This window comes from Polyergus mexicanus, unplaced genomic scaffold, assembly GCF_030449975.1.
Source record: "Polyergus mexicanus isolate NDT 795.1 unplaced genomic scaffold, iyPolMexi1.0 SCAF_4, whole genome shotgun sequence".
In the NCBI taxonomy this organism is placed as follows: domain Eukaryota; kingdom Metazoa; phylum Arthropoda; class Insecta; order Hymenoptera; family Formicidae; genus Polyergus; species Polyergus mexicanus.
This window is the reverse complement of record NW_027223324.1, coordinates 8234022-8247252: the sequence shown is the minus strand read 5'-3', so window position 1 is coordinate 8247252 and position 13231 is coordinate 8234022. Positions and strand designations below refer to the sequence as shown.

The following is a 13231-nucleotide window of genomic DNA, read 5'->3' as shown; positions in this document are numbered from 1 at the left end:
AGATCCCTTCGTTTCTTCTTGATTAAGTTGCCGTGGTCCTTGCTCTCTATTTTCCATCTCTCTTCTCATCATCGGCCCCAGATATACGCTGGTACTATCTACAAACGACGCCGAACACTTCCATCGCTTCCGTCGTTCATCTTCCGCCATCGCGCGATATCGACGCATCAAGGGAAAATGCATCGCGCAAACCGATGGCGGATTGACCAGGAAAAATCGGACGATTCGCATGCGGCCTCGTTTCTGTCTCCGCGTTTCCCCCGTCGCTCTATCGCGCCTTGTTAAAATTTATTGGCCTCTCAAACATTGTATTCTCTGTGTTTTGTGTACCCTTTTTTATCTTTTTATCGCATAGATATTCGCATGAATCTCGAGTAATATGATAAAAGTCTTTGCAGTAAAATGTTCTGTAACATCAGAGTCCTTTTATCTGCCTTTCAGAATCAAAGTGCATCATAAAGTTGATAAATTTTGCTGGCGTATACGACACGGTTATCTTTAAGATATGCTTTTTTTGAATCAGTGCTTGTACCATTATTTATTCATATGTATAGCGATGAAATTTGCTATGTTTCTTTCGAAATGCGTTATCGATTTGTATTGGTTTTTTTTTTTTTTTTTCCCAATTGCAAGAGATATAAGGCAGACTCATTTCGCGCAGCGTTCAGGTTTCCTTTTTCCCGTTCGATCTGGCTATCGCGGGGATCGGTGCATCACGAAGATGAAGCTATTCGATTCGATCGAAAGAATCTACCATTCATCCGCATTCGATACCCGCCACACTTTTTTTCCGCTTCCGCTCCGTTTCCATCCCCCCGTGAAACGGATCGTTTCGATCGCTACTACTTTTCCGCATCTTCCTTCCTTCCTTTCACGTCGCGATAAACCTTTCTTTCTCGCCGTTTCCTTTGTTGCTCCCTGGAGAAGAAGATCCGAGGTCCACGGCCGAGAATGTATGTGTACTCCACCGGAAACGGACATCGTTGCGCGATGGCCGTCGATCCGGATGTCTCCCACGCCTTATAAATTCAACATCGCGCAATAAAGGGCTGCGGCATAATAATAAAACGCGATGTTTACGGATTGCGCGCATTTCACCTTCCCAGCATCCCGAAAAGTTTCGCGATGTCCCGTTACGTTTGTAACGCTTCGTAAAATTTAAATTTGAAATGCCAGATGTTGCACAATAATTCCTTCGGAATATCTTCACGAGGCAATCTTAATATCTCGAAAACTTTGCGGCGGCGTAATAAATATTTATTTGCGCATTTGCATTAGGAGGCCCGCAATAATGAATCACAGTTACATCCGATACGTTGTGACGGGAAGCGAGCACGATAAGGGTAACCTTTTCGAGAAATAAAGACGGAGGATGCGACGTCACCGTTGCATTCGTTCTCATTTCACGCGAATGCCGTAATACACTTTTTATAATCCCGTCTTATCTTCTTTATCATTCGGATTTTTTTACTCACGCTTGTAAACTTTACTAAAAGCGACATAATATTTACCGCGTTTAGAATGTAGTTTAATACTGGTTTTTTTATCTAAATATTTTATTAATAAATGCGACGTCTATACGTATCGAAAATTTAAATCAAATCTTCACACGTATGCTCTTCGATATTAAATAATTGTTATGAAACTTAATTAATTATTACATATTAATAAATTAAAATACATATTAATAAATTAAAATGTATGCTAATTATGCATAGAATAATATTAAATGTATTTCGTATTATGAAACTGGCAAATGTTTACAAATATTATAAATATTATTAATGCGCTTACTTGAGCTTAGTTGTGCAGTCTCGCGTTAGAGACTGACCAGAAAGATCTAGGTGAATCAACCGGACGTGGCTCGTAGGTAATATCGGATGAAGTACGATCGCCACGGGAAATCTGGCGACGAGTGACGCCTCCAGATCCCAACGGAGCGAGAGAAATATCCATCCTGTGGCCATCATCGGCCCCGACAACCGGGCATTCCCGGAGGCCGATGCACTTCGCATCGTGTGGAATTTTACCGCCGTGACGTTTTCGCCATCCTTCCCTTTCCGATACGTGTCATGGAGAAAAATCGGCCGCGAAAATGGAACTTTCCTTCACGCGATACATACTGTTGAATATAACAAATGTATTTGCGCCAGATTTAAAACCGTGAAAAGATTGCTTTCGTATCAACGTCAGTGAAACGCGCATCTCAATTCTATATTTCACGTAGTTATTTAAATAAAGAAGTAAATCTAATTCGAAAGCTTGAATAAAATATTCCTCCGAGTGTGTGTGATCTTTTGTAATTCTATGCATTACAATGTATTAATTTTTTATTTCATTATAAATTATTAATTTTTCTATATATTTAAATTTCTTTTTCCATAAGTTTTGTTGTTATTTTTATTATGTTTCCTTGTGTATTATTCAAAAAGGGATTTGCATTATTGGCATTCCGCAAAAGATATAAGCTCTTTCTTTATTCAGAAGCCTTCCTTTCGTTTTCTTTAAGAAATATGAAATACGCAGAAGACAATCAATTTTTCTTATATATAATACGGTGATGAAAGACAGAATAATAATAGTAAGGAATCTCTATTAAATGCGATTGTGAAATCCTCCGAGACAGGTATATGCGATTCGCGTTTACGAGGGAAAAAAAGAGAAGGAAAAATAGAGAGATCCGCACAGAGGAAAACCAGACTCGCTTTTTTTTTCTTGCGCCATACTGCTCCCGAGTCCTCCATTGTCGGAGGTAAACAGTCTGCATATTGTTCGAGCATTAAAGAGAGGGATTTTCCGGACTCGATTGCCAAAGATTCCCGACGTTCTTTTTCAGACTTTCTCTGGCTCTTTGTGCCGCGTCGGTTTGTGAAGGCGATTCGCTAAAGGATTATATTTACAAGAATGTTCATAATGCGAAACAATCAGAAGATACGCCATTTATCTGCAATTTGTTCTCACGCGCTATTTGCAATTCTTCCTACCGTCTAATCAATCGTAATTCACCGTTCAATAGCTTTTACGCGGTTCCGATCTAATAAACCCTAATCTTTCCGCGGGCGTAATATATTAGTTTGGCATTCATAATAAGCACACGGATTTCCAATCTGCTTGAGTTTCTTCAATCGGTAATGCAATCATACTATCTACTGTACACTAGCTATTTCATCTGCATCCGTAATGTTATCATCCGTAATGTTATCATTGCAACTCATTATGCAAAACGATTTCGGCGCACAACTGCCTTAACAGCTCGTATTTTGATTGCACGATGAATAAACCAAGTTGCGATACCGCGTAAATTGATTTTCAATTCGATTGGAGGTACTCTTTGTAGCCTTTTCGCTTCAATAATTTATACATTCAATAAATTACATACTAAATAATTATAGATATAAATATTATCGGAGAAAAAAGATTTCACCATTTGTTATAGCGAGTTTTTCGATACTTGACGTTAATCTAGCGAAAGAAAAAAAGAGAGTGTAGAATGAAAACGCAACACAGTGCTGGTTTCTCTCCGGGCGGGGTTTTTTTTTTTTTTTTTTTTTAATTCGAAAAAGAAGGATATTTCTACCTGACAAATGAAATTCGTGGTCCAACGCTCGTGAATGAGATAACGCGAAACGAATGCGATGATTTTCACACGCGATATCTCTCTCTTATCGCGTTCTCTCTTTCTCTCGGTTCCGTCGATTCATCAGGTACGGCTGTAAAAAGAATCCAAAACTCAGCGAACAAAAATCAGTCATCGCCGTTTCGTCGTTTCTGCACGTGTACACATTACGAAATGGACAATGTTGCGTTACAGGTATTTCGGCGGATCGGGTGTAACCCATATACGCGCCGTCCGATAATTTTCTCTTTTCTCCTCGTTTTTCTTCTCTTTTTCGTACCGAGCGACCATAAAAATCAGAGCTCAAGCGAACGATTCAATACACTCGGTTGGCTTTCACGTCTAGGTGAGACAAATTCTATAGAGAGGCACGAAATGTTTCCAATGTCGTGATTTAGAAAGAGCGTATTCGCGACGCCGGGATGCCTTTTTCCACCATGCATATGCGAGTGTGCGTTTCGAGCGAGTGATGGAAAGCGATACGTAGCATCAATGATGATATCAATAACTCGATGGTACGTCACTGAGAGTAGATTTATGGTCTATTTAGAGAAAAATATTTTGACATTGTTATAATATTGGACATTGATATATATCCTTATAAATTATATTATATATCACATAATCACAGAGTTGCGATATATTATATTTCTGAATATATATACAAGTCAAGGCAATTTATGTCGTTATTTATATCGAGTATTTTATATCGATTTTGTCTCCTCTCTCTCTCTCTCTCTCTTGGATTTTTTGTAGAAAGATTTTAATTATATACTGTTTTTTGTGTTTTTTTTTTTTTATATACAATTCGTATAATTGAAAAATCGCTAACAGACTTTCGTAAGTTTAAAGTAGAAAATCAAGGAATTTCGTGCTGACAGCGAAAATTCGATTCCAGACGCGCCGGAGTCGGAAATTCGACGAAAGATGAGATAGATATAGGCGGCGTGGGTAGAGCCTCGTGTCAGGGCGGAGTGATAAAACAGAGAGCTTAAACAAGACCGGTCCCTAACTCTGGTCCGGTGCTTTTCGAACAGCGGAGGATGGGAAATGTGGGCGCGTAGTGGAACGAAGGGTTAAACACAGCCGGCGGCGAGAGGATGTAGAAGCGCTTGTAACGACAGAGAACGATTCAGTACGAAGTTACGATTAACGTATCAACCTTTCGGCCATTCATTAAGGTTGATGGAAGAAAATTCTTTTAAAACCCAATATTCCGCTGATACAAGAGAAATAATGGAATATTTAAAGAAAAAAATTATTTTCAAACCGCTTTAAATTTATATTTGAAACGGAATGAAGATTATGGAAAATTTTGTAACGTTTAAGCTCCGTTTTTGAAAGATAAGCATTTAGATTTGGAAAAAAAGTTTTTAAAGTTATGTGAAAAATCACATTAAAAATCGATCGATACTAGGCAAGTACTGCAATGGAAACATTAAAAGGTTTTGTAATATACAAGCTTCTTGACATTTGCAATAAATCAGTTGTAAAAATGAGCATTCGCATACGAAAACGCCGCTTATGCTTCTGCATTCCTTTCTCCCTATTACTGACCCTCATAAATTGCGGATCCTCTCATGTAGGAAACATCGGGTTCGCGCGTGCATTAAAAAAATTAATTAAGAATATTTGTGGCTGTTAACGGATAGGATAATATGTCGGGTAAAAAAATGCCACCGTGGCGGAGTTTAATGGATTTATAATTAAACGATTAGTAATTTATAAAAGATTCCCGTTTTAAAAAATAATTTTGAGAAATATTTATTAGCAAGAGCATATTTTATTGTGCGTTTTTTTTTACTACACGGATTGATTGCACGGTCCAGGAACCACGACGAAGCGCCTTTGATAATTACTGCATCTCGCCCAGTACTCTCGAAGCATGCAATTACACGAGATTTTATGTCCTTTCACGGGTACACTCGACACCTGAATACGCGATAAATCTTTATGCCTTTCCTTCTTTTCCTTTCTCTTTCTTTCTGTCTACCGCTCTTTCTCATTTCCTCGTAAATGAGATTTATGCCGGTTGTTCCCGCGAGTTTTTTTTTCTTTTTTCTTTTCTTTTACATTTTCTTTATACTTACGCAATGTCTGACTGTTTCGCTTGCTTTGTGTGCACAGCTGTTTCTACTTTACGAGAATCTTCCTTAACACCTAGGCATGCGGCTTATTTCGAGAGAATGCAATTAATCCCCGACTCGTAATTTGTACATGCCACCAGAGATACCAATTATACGAAATTATCTTTTAACTTGTTAAGTATCTTTTTTTTTCAAACCCACTACAATCCACTACAATCCATTACAAAATACGTATAAATACGTGAATATGCAAAATGTGTATTAGCGTGTTTAAAACAGAGATATACAGGGTGTCTCCGATTTAAATGGCAAAACTTCAGAAGCGTGTAGGGGATCAAAAAGCTAAGACAGAAAGTCCTTTAGACGTTTGCTCGTTTTTGTTCCATTTTGGAGAAAATCACAAAAGAAGAAAGAAAAGAAGTTTTCGTTTTTTTACTTATTTATTTACATTTTATTTATGTTATCATCTATTTAATGCAGGTTCTAGTGATATTTGGTGCACTGCATCTTTGATTCAGTCTCTTAATTGCTCTTTTGAATTGATTGGCATTGTAAAGGATAACATCAAGTGTTCACATATGTAAGGAACCTTGAAGCAGAAAGTTTATTCGGTGCCAATGAACTCAAGAGAGCAACTGACAATGAGAGATTGATTTTTTGCGATTTTTTTCTAAAATGGAGCAAAAACGAGCAAATCTCTAAAGGACTTCTTGTCTTAATTTTTCGATCCCCCACTTGCCATTTAAATTGGGGACACCCTGTATACATCTGTCATTATTACATCTTCAATATTTTTATTTAAAGTAAAATATCAGTACACAAATAAAATGAATTAAATATGCTTAAATTCTAATTAAATATTTACACGTCAATTAAACTGTTATCACGGCGATCTTTCCACGTCCCGACGTGATATCTCGTAGCGATAATTTTCCGCCGAATAATGTCTCGTCGTTGTTGCCTCTCATTACTCGCGTCTACGTCGAATACCACGCTCATCGACATTTCGACGTCGTTCACGTCGATTTTACGCATCGGTAAATATCGCGACGGATAAAAACGGCGGGCAGAAAGATCCCACCCTTGCGCGTTTATTTTCGAAAAACTACACGCGACTGTGTCGTGGCCCGCGATACCATCAGCCTCTGCTTCTCTAAAAGCGACGAAGCGCGACCGTGTCGTGAAAAAGATTTAAACTCTGGTGGTTGATTCGGCAACAAGAGTCATCGTCACGCTACGCGTATCGCGAGCAAACGACATTGATGAATTCGCAACGCTGTGGATACGTTCCAAGCTTGCACTGAGACCGCGTTGATAAATTCGGATTTTATAATACATACATCCGTCGCGAAATATTGTTTAAAAAAATTTAAAAATAGAAACGTTCTTTAAAAAATTAACTATGTACTCTAACATAGGTGAAATATCTATATTCGCGCGCTGTGAAAGAGAAACTTTTCGTCAAAAGGAGAATCAGATTATCTTATCCGAATGCGGTATACGCTTGCATTATTTTGGACATTGGCGGCGGCGAAACTTATAATTAGTTTGTCACATATCCGTCTAAGTTTATATACATTAAACAAGTTTGCATAAACTAAGTTTATGCTCTGTTTGTTATCTGTTTCACTTTGAGTAAATGGGCGAGAGGGAGAGAGAGAGAGAGAGAGAGAAGTTTTTGACAATGGCTATGCGAGTCGATATATATGCTCCGTTGCCTAAAATAACATATTACGCAAGCATGAATTTCGGTTTCAATAGTTTTCATATCAAACTCGAAAACACCGCCATGTCGTTAACGTACAGTAATTGGTAACGTATATTATTGTATCTGAACAAATCTGTACACATATATACACATTTCAGATATAGTATTCATTGTCAGAGCGTGCTATATATAATTAATACGATTAAAAAAAAAAAAAAAACTAGTGCTGATAATCGTTAATTAATAATATATAAAATATAGGGCGAATATATTATTTCCCGACATTTTTAAGAATATTATTTTTTTTTTTTTTTTTTTTTTTTTTTTTACAAAATTTCTGTTTGATATAAAAAAATATATTTTATTTCTCATATATACTATAAGTTTTAAGTAACTTTTTTATTATATTACAAGAAATTGGAATATTTTTCACAATATTGTTTACATCATTTTTATCCTGAGAACGCGATAAATATTGTTACTCGATTCTGTGATGCACAATAATATTTTCAAATGTGTCTGCGTGTATAAACAATTATACGAAACATATAATAACCGTTACGTTATATCGCGATTTCCATGATAAAGCGCGCAACGAAATTTACATTTGCGAGCACGTTTACACGTTTCATTCGCTATTGTCGCATTAGATTAATAATTCTCATAAAAGCGCGTACATTTACCGTATAAACGGGGGGGGGGGAGGGAGCTTTGGCTTAATTACATTGTCGTGCTGAGAAAGCATATCACATTCTTGGAATTTTGGACTGAAAATGAAGACAATAAGTCATAAGATCAACATTGCCATTCTCTCCTTTATTTCCGCTCTCTTATTCAGTATAAGGAAAGTCTTCTTCGCTGAAATACTTATCTTCTTTAAAATAATTAATGAAGCAAAATTTATGTGATTCGTGAGATTTAACGAAAAAAATATATATAAGAATAGCGTTAAACAATATATTTTATTATTGCAAACATAACAAATGATACTTTTAACGTCTAGCAAGTTCAAGAAATTATGTTGCGTTTAGTAAGAGAAATTTACTTATAACTGTAGGAGCACCTTAAACATTCCAAGTTTTTTTCTCACCCCCAAGAAGTTCAGGCTTCGCAGATTACTTCTTTTGCTTTAGAAATTACCACGTAGATTCAGGTTAATCACGTGCTGCTGGATCGAAGCCCGACAATTTGTCCCCGATGGATGACATGTGTTAAAACTGCGATGCTTTGAATAACCAATCCCCCGTTACACCCGCATCACACTTGCTACGTGTTACAAGTTTATTAGCACCGAGTTGCAAAAGCGTCTTCATCATCGACGAACGAGTTTAGTCGAAGTGTGTCAAACTGCCTATCACACCGACCGATCTTAACAAGCTTTGACGATGAACGATTAAGGAATTTGCATCCTTCATCTTGTCTACAGGCATCGTCGGTCATCGTAACGTTGCCGGTTCTGGTTTCTGCGGAATATGTTGGACGATAGCTTGTTTAATTGAGCGTGCAGTGGCGCCTCGTTATTCACACTAAAGACGACACTGTACTCTCATGTACCAGGTTTTAGAAGGAAGAAATTAACTTGAATCATCAGCTATCATAATCGTTGCGATGAAATCAGTTACATTAATAATAAACGTTGATAATAATAAAATAATGGATATAACATTTCACATTTATATTACATACTCCGTAAAATGGATATCAAATCTATTATTATTACTTATCTTTATATTTTGTTGTTGTTATTGTTTAAATATTATATTTCGCCATTACATATAATATTTCATTAAAATGTTAAATAACTGTAATATCAAGGGTCAGATATTATTGATATTCATTTCTCACAGCATATTGATTGAATCAATTCTGAATAATTGTAATTTGTCATTATTAATTGCATCGGTAATCTTTTAATTTTCGCAATTTCATACATACCTATACTGCGCATTATGCAGCCTTAACAAAGTAATTACCATAAAGCATACGTGACATTTAAATAATAGAGAGAAAATATTGATATAGCATAAAATATGCCAGTTTATAAAAATAAAGATTGAGGCACGATATTGAGCAAGAAACGGCGATCGTCATTGAATTGCATCTAATAAGATCATTGTTTTTAGGACCAGGGGAAACCCGAGGACGTGTTGGGCACACTTAACGTCCCGCAAACTTTAAACGATCAAGAAATTTGCATGTTGCCCGTATAATAACGAACGGAACGGTATGGGGTCGCGGTCAACGCAGCGGCTGTTCACTATGGTATTTTGAGCGATATAGTTTAAGTTAATTGTCTCACTAAACTCGAAACTAATCCTAACAAATGCGCGCGGATTGCAGTAATTTTCAAATATGCTGATGAACATGTCTAATAATATCGCATGCGTAATAATTACTGATGCGTTTTGTACGGAAGACATCTCATTCGCCGAAAAAGAAAAAAAAAAGATAAGATAAAGTGATAAAGGATCGTTATAAAAGATTCAACAATAGCCACTTAGGGCTTCGCGAAATGGTTCGCAGGGCGTTTTTCCCGCGTTACCGAACAACATATGTTGTATTTATTTTCGGAATTTTGACACGCGCGAATTTTGACGTTCGCCTCGACGTAATAATTACACGGGGCTGCGTGCAAAATACAACGTACGCTCTCAAACACCGTGCTACATACATGCTGCAGCGACCATTGTCCAAAAACATTTCCGCTGCTGACTTCGAATCGTCCAAAACACATACTCGTTGCGTTCAACCGGAATGAGTAAACACAACGTTTACGCGAAATGCCGGCCGTTCCGCTTGTAACGTCGATGAAACTGGCTTGTATGCGACGACGAGCGGAGCTGGCGCGATACGTCAACGTAATTTCGCTGTTTTTCGCAAATCAGGATCACGCTGTTTATACTTAAAATCCTAATTAATCGCGAAGTATATATATATATGTATAGACCGATCGAGTGTGCGAGCGCAACAAAGCGTCATTATTAAAAATAAATATTTAATGCCGAACGAATCGTCCGTCGAGTTTTCGGTAATTAATGCAACTGTTGATTATTGGAACAAATTTAATTAAGCATTATTGATGGTACAAATGGTACGTGATAATGAGTCGTTGTTTACGAATTTAAAAGTAACAAGCTTCGGAGGCTCGAGTGGAATTTGTTATTTCCATAAATGGGTTTGACAGTCATTTGTATGTTAATTGCCAATATGTTATTTTTTTCCCGATAGAATCGTTACATTCGCGTAATTGGAAGAAGGTGCGCGTTGGCGAGCTGCAGTATATCACGTACAACACGCACAGAAACATGTCACGTGGTCAATGCAATTAAGAATCCAGTGCACGCGCATGTTGTCCATTCGTACGCTATTTGTCTACAAATACTTTTGTCGCAACAACGAAATATTATACTATTCGTTTCCAAAAAAGAAAAAAAAAAAAGAATACAATCATAAAGATGTTCAATGTAAACGTAAATATAATAGAAATATAAATTTTGTCCAAAAAATTCATGTATTATTCAATCGTCGCCGATATATATTTATGCAAGATTGATCAATAGTGCACCGCCCGCATAAACGATATAAAATACATAAAATACAGTTCGGCAAAAATCAAAGAGTCGATGTTTTATCCGGCATCGAATAAAAACTCATTTTTACTCGATCTGTGTGAAAGGATTGCGATATTTTACTCCAAAAGAATAGGGGTTTTTTTTTTTTCCTCCCAATGAAAACAAGGGCTTGCGTATATGAGAACCTATATATGTGTGTATGTGTGTGTGTGTGGATTGCAATTATCAAATATAACTCGGTATTACAAAGGATTACGGTATTACAAATTATAAATTTTCCAAAGATACGTAAATTTGAAAGGACGCGCTATACATGTTCGTTTGTTACTCAATTTTAGCATCTCCTCATACGTTTGCCAATAAAAATTGCGGCCCTCTCTCATGAAAATAATAACTTTCATAAATTTTCTTTGTCCTTGTTGAAATATGTGTAAGGGAGCTTTAATGTACTGTCAACACAATATGATATTTTTCTCGCGCAAACAAACAGTTGTTTTTTTGCTCGTTACATAGGTTTCGACGCTCTTTGTACTTTCAGGTCGGCGAACGCGCATTCGTCCTGTCGCGACATTTTGACGCGCGCATATTGATGTTTCGCTGCATATTCGGCAAGGCGAGAACCGGCCCGAGGTGCATTCGGCGCAGCTCGACACGTTGCGTCGCGTCGTGTCGCGCAAATGTCGCAATTGCGGTATCAAGCAGCTTATTGTCTGGTAGCGTTGTATTTGCTCGTATATAGGCCCGACCGTTGACAGCTACGAGCGTGCAACGTTAACAGGAACGTGGGATTTGGTCGGTTATTACACGCGATTCCCCCCAGTGCTCCATCCCTCTTCATCGATGGTACCGGTGTACCATCTCTCCCCTCTCACATCCCTCTCTTCCCTAATGGACGCCCCGCTCCGGTGTCGACCCCGTTCACGTACAAGTTGTAATCAAAATTATGTGCACATACGGGCCATGCCATTCGGGGATCCGCGCACGTTGCCGGAAGGTTTACACGAATGTAAACTCGATCGACATTTGCATCGAGTCAATTGCGAAACGGTCCTCTTTGCGAATTACAGCGTCCTTTGAACACGGCGAACAAGGCTGATATATAAAGAGGGGGAGGTCACTTAAAAAAGCGACTTATAAACTTTCAATGTTAGATCTTTATTTATATCATAAAATCTCGTCAGTTCTTTCCGCTCTTTGCTCTCTCGATACTCCGATATCGAAGCAATCGTCTGAAGAGATTTCACGGTAAAAGTGAAGTGCCCGCGAGGAACTTTGCTCTCTTTCGATGTGTGCTATAAGTGTCAACATCAATTGTTAATTGATATCCGATACTCATTCGGTGTTACGTGCTCACACGGCTATCATCGCTTGTATCCTTCTTCCCTGCATCATGCGCGAATGCATCTCTCACGAGATGCCGGATGCGGAAGCGCAAATTGGATGGCACTGACACTTGCGTATGGACGAGACACTCGCGTGTAACGCCTGGCAGATTCCCCCGAGTGTCCTCGAGCTACGACATGCGGCTTCGCTCACAGATAATTGATTCTATGCGAGACGAGACGAGACGAGAGTGTCCGTTCGATGAAAGAGAGAAAGAGAGGGAGGTATATCCGTTACAGGTATATCCGTTCGCGTACGAGCCCTCGGAATTGAAAAGTTTTCACCGACGGAACAATCTACCACGTACTCGCCGCTCCTGCGGTTTGAGGAGAAAAGGAACAAAGGCTGCCGTTGTTGCGACCCGGGCACGATCGTGGCCATCGCCGGAGGGAAGCAATTGCCGTTTGGAGAATTCATCTCGTTGTATCGTTCGAACGGACCGAACGGAAACTGTAAACGAGTATCGAGCGCCGATGTTAAGAAAGTTAATTGTAGGAAAATACATGGATCGCTGTAGCTTCACGCGAATAAAACCCGTGTGTCTAATTAAATATTGATTTTGTATAAGGAATATCTCATTATTATTTCGTCGTATTTGACAAGTTTTGGAAAATTGTTCATTTTTCTTCTTTACAATAATGATTCTTTCTTCGCGAAGAGAAATTTTTATGTTTATTGCTCGGCAGAGATATTAACTTTAATTATATTTGCGTCAAAGTTATGATTTTTTGAGAAAATTATGCGTCAGGAGCTACGCATAAAACATTTTTGAAAAAATTTTCATAAAATTTTCGACAAGTCTCTTTACATACGCGAAGAATTCTAATGACGAAAAATCTGATTTTATGAGCATAATAGTGGATGC

The 13231-nt window shown here is 38.0% G+C and overlaps 1 long non-coding RNA gene across 3 annotated transcripts in view; it reads left to right on the top strand.

Annotated features, from left to right (window-relative positions):
- Positions 1-13231, top strand: part of LOC138932646 (uncharacterized) — a 199878-nt gene that overhangs the window by 88768 nt on the left and 97879 nt on the right. Inside the window, exon 6 of one of the 3 annotated variants that reach the window (XR_011446806.1) lies at positions 9535-9673. The exons of the other annotated variants lie outside the window; for them this stretch is intronic. This is a non-coding gene — a long non-coding RNA (uncharacterized lncRNA). The remainder of the gene's footprint in view (positions 1-9534; positions 9674-13231) is intronic. 3 annotated transcript variants of the gene reach the window in all.